The sequence below is a fragment of the Ambystoma mexicanum genome, chromosome 3q (assembly GCF_040938575.1).
Source record: "Ambystoma mexicanum isolate Mex_15411 chromosome 3q, UKY_AmexF1_1, whole genome shotgun sequence".
Lineage (NCBI taxonomy): Eukaryota > Metazoa > Chordata > Amphibia > Caudata > Ambystomatidae > Ambystoma > Ambystoma mexicanum.
The window spans coordinates 15886041-15903855 of record NC_090926.1 but is presented as its reverse complement, the minus strand read 5'-3'; the positions used below and the strand labels follow the sequence as shown (position 1 = coordinate 15903855).

Below are 17815 nucleotides of genomic sequence, written 5' to 3'. Positions count from 1 at the left end.
TGCAGTTCTCTGTGTGGGCATACTTTCCTGCCCGAACAGAACCAATTGGCACAAAGTTCTATGACCTGGTATACTCACTTTAAGCAGAACAGATCCTCAAGGAATCTCTATTCAGACCTAAACACAAGGACGCTGAGACCCCACTCCTATATGTCTTAAAATACTCGAGACACATTTTTCAAATTCGGAATATTCTGAAAAAGATGTGGATCATTCTCCACCTTTCTCCCACAATTACTTAAGATATTCGCAAAACCTCCAATGATGGCCTACAAACATGGAACCAATCTTAGACAAATTGGTCCTTGCAGAAAAACCATGAAGAGACAGTCCGTTCTCAATACTCATGGGAAAGGAACGTTTCCCTGCCTTGCATCTAGTAATTGTAACAATGTGATAAAAGGACAGGTGATAACACACCCACATACAGGCAAAAAGATCACCTTACAAGATTACTCCACATGCATGACCTTCGGAGTGATCTATACTAGTAAGTGTACATGTGGTCTGCTGTATGTGGGCCAAACATCGAATACAGCACGAGAAAGATAGACGGAACATAAATCGAACGTCCGGGCTGGAAACATCAAGTCACCAGTAGCACAACACTTTAATGAAAAATGACATGCAATTGCACAAATGCTGTTTATTATATTGGAAGTAGTAAAACCCCTAAGCAGGGGAGGCGATGTCAACACATGCCTTCTACAAAGAGAAATGTTTTGGGTACATTTGTTGGACACAGTATATCCAAGGGGTAAGAACAAAGAGTTTTGATTAAATTGCTTCATTTGAATGTTTCATGTTTAACTGCGAGATGAGTACCCTTTGTACAGTTAACCATTTTACAAACCTACGACAAGGTGAGGACGAAAATTCAAGGTAGGATTGCAGTATACTAGGTAATGCCTAATAGATATATTGGAACATCTGCATAATTTTTCATATGGTGGTATTGTGTATATATAAGAATAATCTGATGTCTGCTGACTGTTAATTGTGCTTGAATAAGTAGGCCGGTTTTCTCTTGTAATCTCTACGATGTGACCCTAAGTTTTTCATCTCCACATTGGTTTGACTTTAGACTTCTACTAACTTTCCAGGTACATTAGGCGTTCGTAGCGATACTGTCTTCCTAACATTCACCCCATATTTGTGTGTATTTTCTATGTGGACTTGGATGCGAGTCCTGTCAAGTATTTAATGGGAATAAATCCGCTCCCCATTTTGCCACTCATGTAGAATGTGCATTCCCAGACACTCTAGGTATTAGTAGCTAGACAGCCTTTCTTAAATTCACCCCTTGAATGGGTGCTCTTTACAGCCATGGGGAAAATCGCGGTGCAACCACGCGTTACTCCTCCAGAATAGCGATCTGGGTCGATAGACTAGTATAGGGCTCATTTATACGAGAGATGGATATACTTTTTCTCCGTGTATATCTTGGACTCCGGAACTGCCCTGATTTTCCACATAGTTAGGGGAGGATTTCTTGGAAATTTGGATTTGCATTTTCAGTTAAACACACAGGTGTATAGATTTTTAGAACAAAAGTTGGGCATCTCTGTAGCCTGAAGTGTAGTAGATTGAGTCCACCTCAAGATGGCTGAAATAGTAACATACTAACTCTTAAGATATTTCTGGGAACGTGTGGGCTAGTTTGTGGCACCTCCCTCCGGTTCGGTCACATGAGCGCTGTAAGGAATGATGTTTATAGCACAGTACTGGCATCTGCATCATCGTAGACTCGAGAAGCTGTTAGATCGATACCAGCGGCTCGGAACACTTGCTTTAAGGTAGGAGTGTACTTTGTGTATATGCATTGGTGCATTATTTTGATCGTTAAGGTAGGCCTGTTAGGGCTGTTTTTAGTAAGGGCAGTTTATGCATTTTCACAGGCACCGAGCTCCAGTCCAACTGTGACTGAAAGAGATTGAGGGCGATTTGGCTCACACACTGCATTGAAGTTTTTTTGCTAAGCATTATGATATGATAGAATATATATATATATATATAGCGCCTATACACAATGTGTTTCAAAGCCTTCATTGTTGGCATTTCCCTGAAGGTACGTGCGGTTACATGTCTTGGAGGATGTTATGATGATTTAATCACACCTCAACCTGTTAAGTTACTTACTGAACGCTATATTTTACTTTTGCAGTTCGGATTGAATGAGGTTTTTTACAACATGGTTATGGACGGTTATTACCTTGAAACCTCTGCTAGTCTCTTTAAGCACTGGGGACAGGTATGTAGTACAGCGATTTAAGTGACATTTTACTAAGGTAGTCTGTTGAATGCGTGGACATTACTCTATATGGCATCTCTGCACCTTGGTTTCCTCAGCATGGGGTCTGGCATGGATTCACATGCTCATGAATATTCCCCGTCATCAGGCTGGGAATCCCCGGTAGAGAAAAAAAACAGTTTCAGTTTCGTTTCTGAACTGTCTTTCTGTCACAAGTCTCTCCCCTTCTCACATGTTTCAGTTGTGTACTTGCGACCTTCTGTGATTTCTTCTTCTTTACGGTCCGGGATTTGTATAGTCCCGAACGCCGGTCTTCGGCGTCCAGCGTGAGAGTAGCGGTTCAGTTTCCAGGAGCGTTCTACAAGTCCTGGGCAATTCCAGGAAGTAATTAAGGTACGCTCAGAGGCACGGAAGACCGTGAATCGAACGCAGAACATTTTCCAGGAGATTGGGGAGGAAAGGGAACAGGAGGGAATTCAAGGGACTGGGAACAAGGAATCAAGCGAGAGCCCCGATCGAACTCCGTCTAAGCACATCCGACTACAGGTAGCGGTAGCGTTGAGACACGCAGAGCCGCTGGGGCGTGTCTCTTTTATAGGATGAGCAGCGTGGAACGCATAGACTGATCCGGAGTAGTCTGTTCTGGGCGGCCATGTTGGAAGGATAACTGCATGTAATCCCCTGCGAGTCAGGGACCAGGAGGTCCAGAAAGGACGTAGACAACGGTTCATGACAGAATGCCTCCTCTGGAAACCAGCTCCTATGGGTTTGCCCGGATGGATCAGATGAAATTGTCGAACCAATCTGGGAGCATTCATGTTTGACACGTGTTCCCAGGTACGCTCACTGGAGAGGTACCCTTTCCACTCAACCAGATATTGTAGTTGACCCCGTCGATATCTTGAGTCACAAATCCTGGAAACCTCGTATTCCAGTTGATCATTTACAATAACAGGGGTAGATCTAGGAGCTGTTCGGGATGACTGAATGTATGGTTTTAACAGAGAAGTGTGAAAGACTGGATGGATTCTTTTCCAAGATTCAGGTAACCGAAGTCGAAAGGCCACTGGGTTGATGATTTCTTGTATGTAAAAGGGACCGTAGTATCTGGGAGCCAGTTTATTGGGGTGCAGGTGTCGAGGAAGGAGCTTCGAGGATAACCAAACCTTATCCCCTACTGAATAGGAAAGTCCAGGTCTTCTTTTAGAGTCAGCATAACGTTTGACATCTTCTCGGGCCCGTTCTAGGTATTCCTTAACCTCCTTATGTACTGTGAGAGGTTTTCGATCCAGGAGTCTACTGCAGGTACTGGAGTAGGATGTGGGAGTAGGACTGATGGATGGAATCCTTGGCTACAGAAGAAGGGACTGGTCTTGATAGCTGAATGATCTGAATTGTTATAGGCAAATTCGGCCATAGGTATTAGGAGTGACCAATCGTCCTGAACTTTGGTGGTGAAACATCGTAGCTATTGTTCGAGAGTCTGGTTCACACGCTCCATGGGTTTGTGGATGGTAGCCAGAGGATGGGGCACGTTGGATTCCCAGAATACGACATACTTGCTTCCAAAACTGAGATATGTACTGAGGTCCTCGGTCTGAAATGATCTTGGAAGGCAACCCATGAAGTCGGAATATGTGTTCCAGGAAAATTCCGGCAAGGTCTGATGAGGAAGGTAGTTTGGGTAAGGGTGTAAAATGAGCCATATGAGTAAACAAATCAATAGTGACCATGATTGTTGTGTAGCCTCTAGAGGGTGGTAATTCCACGATAAAATCGGTGGCGATGACTTCCCAGGGTCTTGTTGGTATTGCTGGTTGGAGTAGGAGTCTGGCTGGCTTCTTATCGTGTTTGTTCTGATTGCAAACTGTGCATGTTTGGACATGGATCCTAATATCATCCTTCATCTTGGGCCACCAAAACTGTCTTTGTACTAGATGGAGAGTGTTGATTATCCCACGATGTCCCGAATGTAAGGTATTATGACATAGACTTGTGATCCTTTTTCTCAGTCCAGGAGTGGGAATGACTAGGCGATTATCTTTGAATAGATACCCGTCCTTAGCTCTGAGATTCCATCTGTTATTTCTTTTGTGCTCCTTCCAGGGGTCTGAAAGTCGAGTTTGGCCTTGGATATTCTCCAGGAGGGTGAGTGCTTGGGCAACAAAGATCGTGTGAGGAAACATCTTTGGAAAGGTCCGATGCTCAGAGTTTTCATAGTCAGGACGTCTGGAAAGGGAATCAGCAATTATGTTTTGTGATCCAGGGACATAATGGATGTGGAACTGGTACTGGGCAAAGAAGAAGGCCCACCGGGCTTGACGACTGTTCCTACATTCCAAAGATTGTAGAACTTGAAGATTTCGATGGTCCGTACGGACATGAACTGGATGCCTAGCTCCCAGGAGTAGGTGTCGCTATTCTGTGAAGGCTTGGCGGATGGCTAGCAGTTCCTTTTCCAAGACGGAATAATGAGTCTCACTGGGCGTCAGGGTTCGTGAAAGGTAAGCAATGGGGTGCTCCAATTTGTCCTCAAATTCATGTTTTAGTACTGCTCCTATGGCGTAATTGGATGCATCCGTCTGCACTAGGAATGGTCGGTTAATATCGGGTTGAGCCAGGATGGGGCCTTGAGTAAACTCTGTCTTTAATCGTTGCAATGCCTTGTCTTGATCTGTAGACCAGAGAAATGGAGCATCTTTCTTCAAGAGAGCAATGATTGGTTGAACCATTTCAGAGAAGGACGGTATGAACTTTCGGTAAAAATTGGCAAGTCCCAGGAAAGATTGAATCTGTTTCACGGATGTGGGAGCCGGCCAAGATAGTATGGCTTTTACCTTTGAAGTTACCATTCCGATTCCTTCTGGACTAAGGACAAATCCTAGGTAATGAACAGAAGTGACGTGAAACAGGCATTTCTCGGGTTTAGCTAGGAGTTTGTGTTCACGTAATCGTTGTAAGACTGCCTTAACATGCTGTTCATGCCTTAGAAGGTCCTTGGAGTAGATCAAGATGTCATCCAGGTAGACGATAATGAAGAGGAACAGCATGTCCGAGAACACCCTATCCATGAAACGTTGAAAACCTGCTGGGGCATTAGCAAGTCCAAAGGGCATGACCAGATATTCAAAATGGCCAAAGGGAGTTCTAAAGGCTGTTTTCCATTCGTCACCTTCCTTTATACGAATGAGATGGTAAGCACCCCTTAGGTCTAATTTTGTGAAGATTACTGCACCTCTGACTGCTTCCAGGATATCCGAGATGAGGGGTAGAGGATAACGGTCCTTGAGAGTGCACCGATTTAGACCACGGTAGTCCAGACATGGTCTGAGTTCTTTGGTATCTTTCTTTGGAACGAAGAACAATGAAGCACCCGCAGGAGATTTGGACGGGCGTATGGTGCCATTTTCCAGGTTAGTATCCAGGTATTCTCAGAGAGCCTTCTTTTCAGGTTCAGATAATATAAACATTCTGCTGAAAGGAATCGCAGCTGTGGGTTCGGTATCGATGGCACAATCCTCTGGCCTGTGAGGAGGGAGAGCTTGGACTATCGCGGTCGAAAAAACATCAGAAAAGGCTTGGTAGGCCCTGTGAATCTGGATGATGTTAGAAACAGTGACTGGACTTTGTTGGTTCTCTTGAAAGTCTCTAGAAGGCTTTGGTAAGGTATCCAGGGATAGGCAGTGAGCCATACAATATTCAGATCCAAGAAACAGTGAGCCGGCTGCCCCGTTGATGTAAGGATTGTGCCTCTGCAGCCAGGGCATCCCAAGAACCATCGGATAATGGGCTGATTTAATGAGGTCAAATTTGATTCTCTCTTGATGGTGATTAATAGAAAGTAGAATCTCTTTAGTCTGAAGGGTAATGGGTCCTGAGGAAAGAGGCCTTCCATCCATTGCCTCTACTGGTTGCATTGTAACTCGGCTTTCATTTGCAATGTTATGAGCAGTGACCCAATCTTGATCTAGAAATACGCCCATAGCTCTGCAGTCAACTAATGCCAGTATGGGGTAGGGTTCTGTCTTGGAAGGCGATAGAAGGGCCTGCAGAACCACAAGGTTATTTTGTCCAGGAGAGTTCAAGGATGGAATTGATGTGGAGCAAACATCTCTCTCCCGACACTGTGCTCCATCTAGGATCGGGAGCTGGCGTTTCCAGAACGCCGTGGACGAGCAATGGGACATTCTCTCACAAGATGTTTATCGGAGGCGCAATACATGCATAGACCAGTATGGATTGGTCGCATCCTTTCCTGAGGGGTAATGGGTCCCCGAAAGGCTCCTAGTTGCATAGGTTCAGGGTCCGGGGTAGAAGGAACAGTTGACTCTGCTCTAGGGGCATGTTCCGTGATGGTCTTTTGGAGACTTGCCTTAGACTTCCTCTTCTCTGCTCTTCTTTCTTGGATTCGGAAATCTATCTGTAAGTATAGATCCATAAGAGCCTGGAAGGAGCTTGGGCGGGCCACCCTAGCGAGCTCATCTTTTATTTCTTCGTTCAGCCCCCTTCGGAAGAGTGTAAAACTAGCTTCTGGAGACCAGTCTGCTGCTTTCACAAGTTGTTTGAAACGAGTAACATAGGTGAGCATATCCTGGGACCCTTGTTGAAACTCGAGTAGTCTCTCTTGAGCACTATACACCTGCTCAGGGCGATCAAACATTTCCTTAAGGGCTCTCACAAAGCCATCATAGTCATCCAGGAGAGCGTCGCTTGTATTGACTAGGGGGGTTGCCCAAGTCAATGCATTTCCAGTGAGGTGTGAAATCATAAAACCCACCTTTGCTCTAGGAGTGGAGAAGTAGTAGGGCTTGAACGTGAAGTGAACTAAACACGAGTCAAGGAAGGCGCGGAGAGTCTTGGAAGAACCGTCATACTTGTCCACTATTCCACCCAATATTACATTTTCTTTGGCTGCGGAATCACGTGATAGAACTAGCTGCTTTAATGCTGCGTTCTCTGCCTTGAGGTTCTGTACCTCCGTTGTTAATTCCTGCATGCCTTGCATGAGGTCTTGAACGGCGGCTTCCATCTCTGAATCTCTATCGTTTTTAAGGCATCTCAATCTGTCACAAGTCTCTCCGCTTCTCCTCTGTTTCTGTTGTGTACTTGCGACCTTCTGGTATTTCTTCTTCTTTACGGTCCGGGATTTGTATAGTCCCGAATGCCGGTCTTCGGCGTCCAGCGTGAGAGTTTCCAGGAGCGTTCTACAAGTCCAGGGTAATTCCAGGAAGTAATCAAGGTACGCTCGAGGCACGGAAGACCGTGAATAGAGTGCGGAAGATTTTTCAGGAGATTGGGGACGAAAAGGAACAAGAGAGAATTCAAGGGACTGGGAACAAGGAATCAAGCGAGAGCCCCAATCGAACTCCAGCTAAGCACGTCCGACTGCAAGTAGCGTTGAGACGCGCAGAGCTGCGGGGGCGTGTCTCTTTTGTAGGATGAGCAGCGTGGAACGCATAGACTGATCCGGAGTATTCTGTTCCGGGTGGCCATGTTGGAAGGATAACTGCATGCAATCCCCTGCGAGTCAGGGACCAGGGGGTCCTGAAAGGACGTAGACGACGGTTCATGACACTTTCTCCTAATAACCAATCACTGGTCTCTGGGTCATACTGCCCCAAGCCAATGACTGCCCTCTACCTAAGCCCCTCCTCTGGCAGCCATCTTCAGACTTTGACCGCACGTTCAAGTGTTGGGAGTCCTCGTGCTATAGCTCTCAAGCTTTTACTGCATTTTGCGATTTTAATCTCATTTTTTCGTTCAGTCGAGCCTCAAGCTCCACAGTTTCTACTTCCGATCAACGGGGACCAGTTTCAGAATTTTCTACGCCCCTCAAGGGCAAAGTTTTCATCGAGTTCCGCTCCTTGGAGGATTCCAGAAGATCTTTGAAGCCTACCCCGCGTGGACATCGCACAGGACAAAGGGAGCACAACGCCTGGATCCAAGCTGTTCAGGAGCTGCCGTGGATGCAGATTGCAGAATGTCTTCAAGGAGGACGAGCATTCTAGATGCCTCTACTGCCTTCACGAAGACAAAACGCATGTGGAGAAGGACTGTGCGTTTTGCAAGAACATGTCAGAGGGGACCATGAAGGATCGGAGTAATCGCCTCACCAACTGGCTGGAGGGGAAGAGCCCAGCAGCAGATGAGAAGAAGAGGAGGTCCGAGCGGTCTTCTAAGACCTTTGAGAGCACTTCGGCAATGGGGGCCCAACAAAGGGCAAAGAACCGCGAGTCCGCGGGCACCGGGAGCGCGGAACGGTCGGGCTCCTTGGCTGCCAGGCAGGGCGCACTTTCACCGACGCCATCAACTCTGGCTCGGGGAAAAAGAAGTTGGAGAACCCGGGTAAGCTTCGGGAGAAGTCCCGGTCGCTCCCGACAGAGACAGCCGAGGAGGAGCGAGGCGACGACCCTCCCCCAGACGTGAAGGCCTCAAGCGCGTCCAAAGTCGTGAAGGCCTTGATTCACCCGGCTAAGGCCTCTATCGAGGGAGTCATGGCGGCCCTGGCAAAGCCTTTCAGGCTACCCCAGTGGAGGCGACCTCGGGGCCCAGAGTTTCCCTACCACCGTGGAGGGAATCCTCTTTTCAATCCATCGATAAGACCCCCGTGAGAACCCTGGTGGAACGAGGTGGGGCAGTGGCCATCAGGGACACGGATACAGCCTCTAAAGAGGAGCTGGCTGAAGTTGTGAAGATCCTGGACAAAGAGGTTCGAGGAAGTCCGATCCCGATGAAGCAGACAAAGAAAGCGACGGTGGTGCCGACGAGGTTCTCGTGGAGGCGGAGGATTCCACTCCCCAACCGTTGCACCTGTCGCAGCCGGTACCTGGGCCACAGGACAACTCGGGAGCAATCTTGATGGCGATCCAGGCCTTGTGTACAGAGATAAGGACAAGGTTGCCCTTACCCCCAGCGGACGACCCAGCAGAGCCTGGACCATCGGGAAGCCCTCCAAGCAAGTGGAGGAGAACTCATCCCCCACCGCCCTTCCAGCCTGCACGGCCCTCGCGGCCTTCATCTCCTTCCCCGGATCCGAGGGATGACACGGGAACAGAGACGGCCATGACGGTGGTGACGACCGGATGGGCCTTCCATCACCACCTGCTAGGGCCTCACCTCCCAACGAAATTGGCTCCTTCCACACCATGACCGCCAGGGCATCCAAGCTCTTCCAGCTCTGCCCCGTAGAACAGAAGAAGGAAGGATTCCTCTATCAACGGCGTGAGGCCAAGAGGAAGACGGTCCTCTCGGTCCCGTTACTTGACGACAACTGGGTCGAGGGGCTGGAGCTCCTGGAGAACCCGTCAACGACCCCTGCCAAGAGAGACCGGTACGAGAAGAAGTACTGGTTCCCGGATTCCACCCCATGTGCCTTGGGGCTCAGCCGACCCCGGATTCGGCCGTCTCAGCGGCGCCCAAGAAGAAAGCGGCGGGGGCGACGGCTTCAACTTCGACATCCCCGCCCGACGGCGAAGGGAAGAATTGGACGCCATGGGACGAAGGGTCATCTCGTCGGCGGCGGCGACGATTAAAGCGGCCAACGCCCTCGCAATTGTGGGCCGCTACGACAGGGAGCTGTGGTTTTAGATCGCTCCTCTGCTTGACTTTATCCCGGACGACAAGAGGGCTGAGGCCCAGGAGATCATGCAGGAAGGCGTGGTGGCATCGGACCACGCCATAACGGTGGCCACGGACATTGCTGACACCGGATTCCCCCAGATGGGCAGCAGTGTTTGCCTTCGCCAGCGTGATTTGGCTCATGGCAACCGATTTCCGCCAGGATGTGCAAACCAGAGTTTTGGACATGACTTTCGACGGAAACAACCTGTTTGGCAAGACAGTGGACGAGTCACTGCAGGCCATCAAGGCCGACACGGAAACGGTGCGGGCCTTGGAGTTTTGCAGCAATGACGGCCGCCCTTTCGGAACTCCGAAGGCAAGCAAGGTGCCTCCAAAGTATTCGGCGGCGGCTCCTCGGCGTACCGCCAGGCGGCTCGCTCCTTGTCGCAGGGGGCCTACAGAAGATGCGGCAAGTCAGGACGATCTCGTCGTCAAGGAGGCCAAGGCGGCAAGGCCACTATCAAGCAGGACTGAACCGGCCGTAGCGTCGGGCCCCCACTTGAGCACCCGGTCGGAGGCCAGCTGGCGAAGTTAGTCAGCGTGTAGGAGTCCATCTCCACCGACCGATGGGTGCTGGATGCCCTGGCCCGCGGGCACACTCTAGAGTTTCTAAAGAAGTGCCCCCGCATTCCACCTGTGGCCAGGAAGGAAAACCACGTCCCTCAGCTGCTGCTGGAAGTAAGGGCGATGCTGAAGAAAGGAGCTCGTCCCAAAGAGGCTCCGGGGCTCCGGAGTTACTCATGCTTCCTCGTAAGAAAGAAAACAGGCGGCTGGTGACCCATCCTGGGCCTTCGTCGTTTAAACAAGTACATCAAGTCCCAGAAGTTCCAGATGGTCACTCTTCAGCATGTGCTGGGGCAGCTGGAGGAGGGCGACTTCTTATCGTCGCTGGACTTGGAGGATGCCTACTTCCACATCCCCATTCTAAGAGGACATCGAAAGTTTCTCAGATTCGTAGTCCAAGGACGGCACTACCAGTTCAAGGCCCTCCGCTTTGGATTGAAATCGGCGCCCAGGGTATTCACCAAGTGCCTAGCGCCAGTGGCGACGCGGCTGAGCCTGCGGGGGATCCACGTCTACCCCTACCTGGACGATTGGCTCATCCGAGCAAGGACAAGAGAACTCGCCGTCGAGCACACAGCGAAGACCGTCCAGCTGCTCACCCATCTGGGATTTTCCATCAACTTCGCGAAATCCCACTTGGTTCCGTCGCAAGTCGCACTGTTCCTGGGAACCAGGTTCGGCACAGTGGTGCGATTGGCCTCTCCGTCGGAGGAAAGGACAAAGGCCATCCTGGGCAAGGTGCAGCGGCTGTCGACCATGGACGTGGCTAGGGTGAGGTCCATCAAGTCCCTTCTCGGCATGATGTCCTCGTGCATCTACCTCGTGCACCTGTGCAGGCTGCGGATGCGTCCACTGCAAGAGTTCCTCGACACCTGTTGGATGCAAGCGGCGGGCAGCTTCGAAGACAGGATCTCGCTCAACGAGACCTTCTCTCGCGGCGGGTATGGACTTCCAGACCCCGTCACATCAGGAGACGGTGACGACGGATGCCTCCCTGGAGAGATGGGGAGCGCACACCGGAGATCTCCACGCAAGAGGCCATTGGCTCCCGGAGGAGAGGTCACTACACATGAAGGTCCTGGAGCTCCAGCCCGTGTTCTGGGCCCTCAGGTCGTTCATTCCGTCCGTCAATGGCAAGGTGGTGAGGATCTTCACCGACAACACCACCACGATGTTCTACATCCGGAAGCAGGGAGGCACCAGTTCCCCAGCCCTATCCAAGGAGGCCCAGGATCTGTGGCACTGGGCCGTCGCCCAAGGGATGTTTCTGGTACCCTTCCACCTGGCAGGAATAAATAACACCATCGCCGACTCACTCAGCAGGGAGCTGCGCTCGTGCCACGAGTGGGAGCTGCGACAGGATCAAGTGGATCTGCTATTCCAACGATGGGGCAATCCCCAGATCGACTTATTCACAACGGCGATGAACACCAAATGCCGGAGGTTCGCCAGCAGGTTTCCCCAGCCGGTTTCCCCAGCCGGGGATGCCTTCTCATTCCCCTGAGACGGCTTGTTCCTCTATGCATTCCCGCCGTTGCTGCTGCGACTCATCAACCAACTCAGACTGTCCCGGTGCAGGATGATCCTAGTCGCACCGGCGTGGCCGAGACAGATCTGGTTCCCGGACCTTCTGGACATGTCAGCGTCCCCACCCAGTCAAACTGCCGACGGACGCGGATCTCCTCTCCAGAGAAGGAGGCGCCATCCTCCACCATGACCTGGGGTCGCTGAACTTGCAGGCCTGGCTCCTGCAGCACTAGAGTTTGGAGGGTACGATATCCCGGTGGACTGCAAGGAGGTGCTTGCAAAGGCCATGGCGTCCTCAACTCTCAAGTGCTATGGACACAAATGGAAGAGGTTTTCTGTCTGGTGCCGGGCACAGAAGATTAACCCTCTGCGGATCACGGCCCCTCAAGTGCTGCCGTACTTGCTATCGCTGGCCAAGGCGGGGCTGGCCCATGCCTCCATCAAGATCCATCTGGCGGCTTTCTCCCGCTACACCAGAACTCCGGGACGCTCATCCCTGTGGTCCCATCGCCTGGTGAAGGAGTTCATAAAGGGACTGTTCCAATCGTTCCCGCCGGTGAATGCTCCGGCCCCAGCGTGGGAGCTCAACGTGGTGCTGACCAGGCTCATGGGCCTGCCATTCGAGCCTCTGCATTTGGCACCATTGAAGTTTCTGTTGTGGAAAATAGCGTTTCTTGTGGCCATCACCTCCGCACGACGAGTGGGAGAGATCAAGGCCCTATCCTGCAAGCGTCCATACCTGACTTTCCACGAGACGAGGGTGGTGCTGAGGACGCACCTCTCCGTCATGGCCAAGGTGCCGTCGGACTTCCATCTCAACGAGCCCATGATGTTACCTGTTTTCTTCCCGTCGCCTTCGTCGATAGGACTTTGCACTCGCCGGATGTAGCTAGAGGGCTGAAGTTCCACGTGGACCGCACAAAGAGTTTTCGTAAGAAATCACAGCTGTTTGTGAACTTTGGACCTGTGAACCAAGGGAAGGCCCTCTCGAAGGCTTCCATTTCCAGATGGCTCTCCGGCTGCATCATGCACTGTCACCGGTTAGCAAACTGACCGTTGCCCGGCCGGCCGAGAGCCCATTCAAACAGAGCGATCGCTGCTACCACTGTGTTCCTATCTGGTGGGCCCCTGCTGGACATCTGCAGGGTGGCTACGTGGACGTCGATGCACACCTTCACAAGATTCTACTGCATCGACCGGGATTCCAGGGAGGAGTCCAGACTCGGCCAGGCAGTGCTGTGCAATCTGTTCGCCTGAAGGTGGGCCTGGTGAGGAAGTAAGAGATGCTTAATGTTGAGCCTTGCTACCTCCCGTGGTTGTGCATGTGTGTACTGCTATGTATTCTTGTATTAATGAGCATGTGACTCCATGCCAGACCCCATGCTGGAGAAGGAACAAGTTACTTACCTGTAACTGTTGTTCTCCAGCATGGGTCTGGCATGGATTCACATCCGAACCCTCTCTCCTACCCCTCTGCGGCTCTTCACTTGGTCCTACTGCCACTTTACGTGCTACCAAATCCGAAGATGGCTGCCAGAGGAGGGGCTTAGGTAGAGGGCAGTCATTGGCTGGGGGCAGTATGACCCAGAGACCAGTGATTGGTTATTAGGAGAAAGACAGTTCAGAAACAAAACTGAAACTGATTTTTTCTTTACCGAGGATTCCCAGCCTGGCGACTGGGAATATTCATGAGCATGTTAATCCATGCCAGACCCATGCTGGAGAACAACAGTTACAGGTAAGTAACTTGTTCCATTCTAAGGCGCAACCACTGTAGGCACTTTTGAACGTTGACACGTATGGTTTATATCTTCATTATGTACTTTGAGATTATTGCATGCTGGAGATTGGCAGTGTTTCTCACCTGCATAGGCTCACTTGGACTACAAATGGATGGTGATGAAAAATAATATGCACCTTTAGTTGTTTTAGGAATGAAAAATTGGGATCACTTTGTAGTGAAAAAAGTAGTCTGTAAAGCTTTGGGATGTTGAATTTTGGAATTCCTGACCTGCTGGTGGTGAAGACTATTTGTTAACCTAAACACAAAAGGAGTTTGGGTGCCCTTTTTGGGGAAAACTTTTAGGAAGTAGCTGGGCACTTAGAGTACATGGATTCGACCCTCTCATTTCTTTTTCTACTCCATTATCTTTAAACAACAGGATTGTTAAACAAGTTTTTACTATTTCTTCTTTTGTACTCACATTTTGTGTTTAACATCAAAACTCTTGTCTCTATATATTTCCTTTCTATGTAACTTGAAATGTGCAAGTATCATATTTAATAATTATCTACTTAAAATGTTATGGCTTATGTGGCATTTATTTACATGAATCATGCATCCATATGATGGAGTTCGGGGCAAGGTTTGGCACATTAGCCCCGGACAAAAAGGTACTTTACTAATTTAACAAATGTCTAAGGTAAAGAGTACCATTTCGTTTGCAGCAATTGTTTTTGTGTTATCTGATTATTTGTTAAACCACGGGTATGGAGAAGATAATGGAAGACATGTGGTCTTTTTATGTACATATTTACAGTTCGGCTCCTGAAGAAGGGGAAATGGTCCCCGAAACGCGTTGATCATCTATTGGACAACTGAACATTGAGCATCTAATATACAGCTGAACATTAAAGAAAACTTTGCCACAGGATACCAGTGGATACCTTTCCATCAATTGTTTTATAAAATGTTATCTTACGTTGATTTAAATCATTTAGCTGGTTTTCCGTCTTGAAGGTGTTAAGGGGACGGGAGTGTCCATAGATTGGGCACTTTTTTCATGTATATATTAGCGGCTACGTGTCAGGGCTGTTATTCCTCCCCTGCACCGAAGTGTGTGGTATATACTCCATATAGTTTCTTTTCATTTTTTTAACTTTGATGTGCATTGTTGAATAATCCTCTTGTCGGGTATACTCGCATGCCAGGTAAAACTACTACCTCTGTACTTCTGTGGTAAGGGTCAACTTCAAAAGGTTTTAACAATGTCTTCTGCTTCACACAATTAGGTTTAAGGATTGCTTCAAGGGACACAGTAATCGCACTGTTGCTGTTTATTACACCTAAGTGTTTGCAACATGCAAGACAGGCAATGCTTCCTTCCTCCTGAACCTCTTATCAAAAGGGCAGCCCTCCTGCCAATCTTGTTCCTTCTTTATTAACGAAATGCTGTTTATAACTATCTCCTTCACAAGTCTTTGGCTTTGGCAATGTGGGTTTAAAACATTCTCTACACCTGGTCAATATTCTTCACACACAATGTAATATTCATTTGTTTTCTTTTGGCTTGGGCACGCCTGGTTGTTTATCAATTGCTTAACACTGTTACATTTAATGTTCGGGAGTATCTGTTCTCTTTGACAACATGCCATTATGTGTACTGGCATTAAAGATATGCCCTTCCTTGAGTTAGACAAATACCACATGTCATCCCATGAAGTCCTCCTGTTTCCCTGGCACCCTTTCCTCCCAGGTGGTCTTCCTGGCTAACATCACCCCCAGGGTCAGGATAAGGAAGCGTATGCCTTTCCCTGGCCACCTGAGAGGAGACTTTAGGTAGGGTTTTCGTGACGAGTCCATACGATTCATCACGCTCCCCCATTCATGTAAGAATAACATTTAAACTATTAACAATGACTCATAAGGCCCTATAAGGCATTGAGCCTCTACACATGGCACAATGGTTTGCCTGATACTGTTCCACCTGACCCCTTAGATCTTCATTTCACTTCTCACTCTCTTTCCTGAGGTTTCACAGAAATAGGGCCATTGGTAGATCCTGCTCAGTCATCAGTGCCAAACTCTGGAACAGTCTCTCCCTGGATATCTGGGAAATCTCTTGTTACTTACAGGTCAGAAAGAGGGTAAAAACATTACTGTTTGATTAATTCCTGTAGTTTTGGTGGCTTTGTTCTTTTCCTGCTTCTTTTTATACGTCTTCCAATAAATCGCAAGTGCTGTGTAACCGTTTGGTAGTAGCACATGTATTAATTGAAATAAGCTTCCCTCCAGGACAACTGCTCCTCAAAGTTCTACCTTTTGGGACTCATGTTCGACAGACTTGCTCTGTGGCATATATGCCATGTGTAAAATTCACGGATCTGATGAAAGGCATTGGCCAAGTGCAAGGTCTATCTCCTTTTAGAGGAGATATGCTGGGGATCTGTTTTGGTCTGTGACACGTGTTTGAGTTCATAGCTGCTCGAGAGATTTTGTGCCCTGCATTGAGCAGGTTGCGTGGGTGCGGACGGTTCCCAAAGTCAGAATCAAGATAGCGGTATGTTATCACTTCCAGTGGCATTACACCAGCCTGATGTGCAAGGGGACAGACCTACTGGAAAATAACCAGTCCTTCTACATGTGGTCTATTTTCCCTCCCTTAGAGGAAGGAAAAGTAACCACCTATACCAACGAGGGTGATGGATCAAAAGAGGGCAGTAGCTGTCTGGACATGGGACAACAAGGTTGCAAAGAGGTGCTGTGGCGTCCTGCACATTAGAAGAACCTGAGGAGCATCCAAACCAAGAGAGGTCCTTTGTATCCGTGAGCACCTGAGTCCTGAGAGGTACAGAGAGCGGTGCACATCATACATTGCACAGAGGACGTTTTACAGGTAGTCCAGTGCAAAACGTCATTTGCGCAATGCATGGGTGCCGAAAGGAGGAATGGATGGGATGGGATGGGATGGGCTCGGCCAGCGGAGGCCTGGAAAGGAGGAAGGAAGCCAGGGAGGTGGGAGCGCTTGGGAGAAGGGGCAGGTACAGGAGACAGGAGAAGGGGGCTGTCCCCGGATTTGTCGAGCAGGGTGGGGTGAAGGAACAGCAAAGGTTGGGTCTTCCAAGGAATGCCTTGTGCAACTCTCATCACGCATTAGACCTGTGCAATGGGGGTGAGAAACTGATTACTTTTGCTGTGATAACATAGGTCCGCTGAGAACCCGTGAGCACTTGAAGCGTGATTGGTGTTGAGAATACTTCAACGCTGAAAGAGACTGAGAAGCAGGAAGCAGTTGTACTGTTACAGATATCGAGAAGTTGAAAGCACATGAACCCTGAGAGACGCAGCAAATCTGACACTGCCCAGTATGAAACGCATGTAGGCTTGCTTTCATGGTCCTGTTGTAAAAATAAACAGCACACAATAAACTCAATTCCCCTAAAAACTACATTCATCTAACATTTTAGAATCTGAAATCACTTGAATCCTGCATGCTGGTGGGAACCAAAGAGAATTTGAATTCTAAGAAGTGCTCAGGAGCTGAAACCACTTTGAGCCTGAGAGGTGGAGGGGACCAAAAGTATTGGAATCCTGAGAGGTGCTGAGGGAATAAGTAAAACACTAGATGAAAAATGTGATCCTGACAAACCGGCTTTGTGATTCATTGATGATCATATGTAAATAGATTGGTTCTTTTAAAAGGGAGACAAAGCCAAGAAAGACGGATCAGTGTCTGCAAACTGTGGTTAAGATAGCAATGTTAATCAGTAACATCTTGAAGAAGCAATTTGTTACGAAGGGAAGACAGGAATCCCAGTGTTGGAATGAATAAATAAAATTGTGCAAGAAAGTAAAGTATGGAAAGAGGTTGTAGTTTGCAATTAGATCATATTTGAAAATAAATAAGAGATGCGAAAACTAATTTTGAAAGACTTTCAGCTTCATTGCTATGTCATGTAATTCAAACGTTTTAGCCTAGATATTTAATTGTACCACTCTCACGTATCAGCAACTGAAGGTCCTTTTGTTCTAGACCCCTATTGCAGGGATCTCCCTTTCAGGATTACCGCTTCTGAGGATCTGCCCTCCAATTTCTCCTCAGTGCTCAAACTCTCAAAAAGATATGTTCTTCT

At 48.7% G+C, this 17815-nt stretch overlaps 1 protein-coding gene across 3 annotated transcripts in view; it reads left to right on the top strand.

The window, feature by feature from the left end:
- Positions 1 to 17815, top strand: part of TAB1 (TGF-beta activated kinase 1 (MAP3K7) binding protein 1) — a 332479-nt gene that overhangs the window by 213376 nt on the left and 101288 nt on the right. The window lies entirely within an intron of this gene.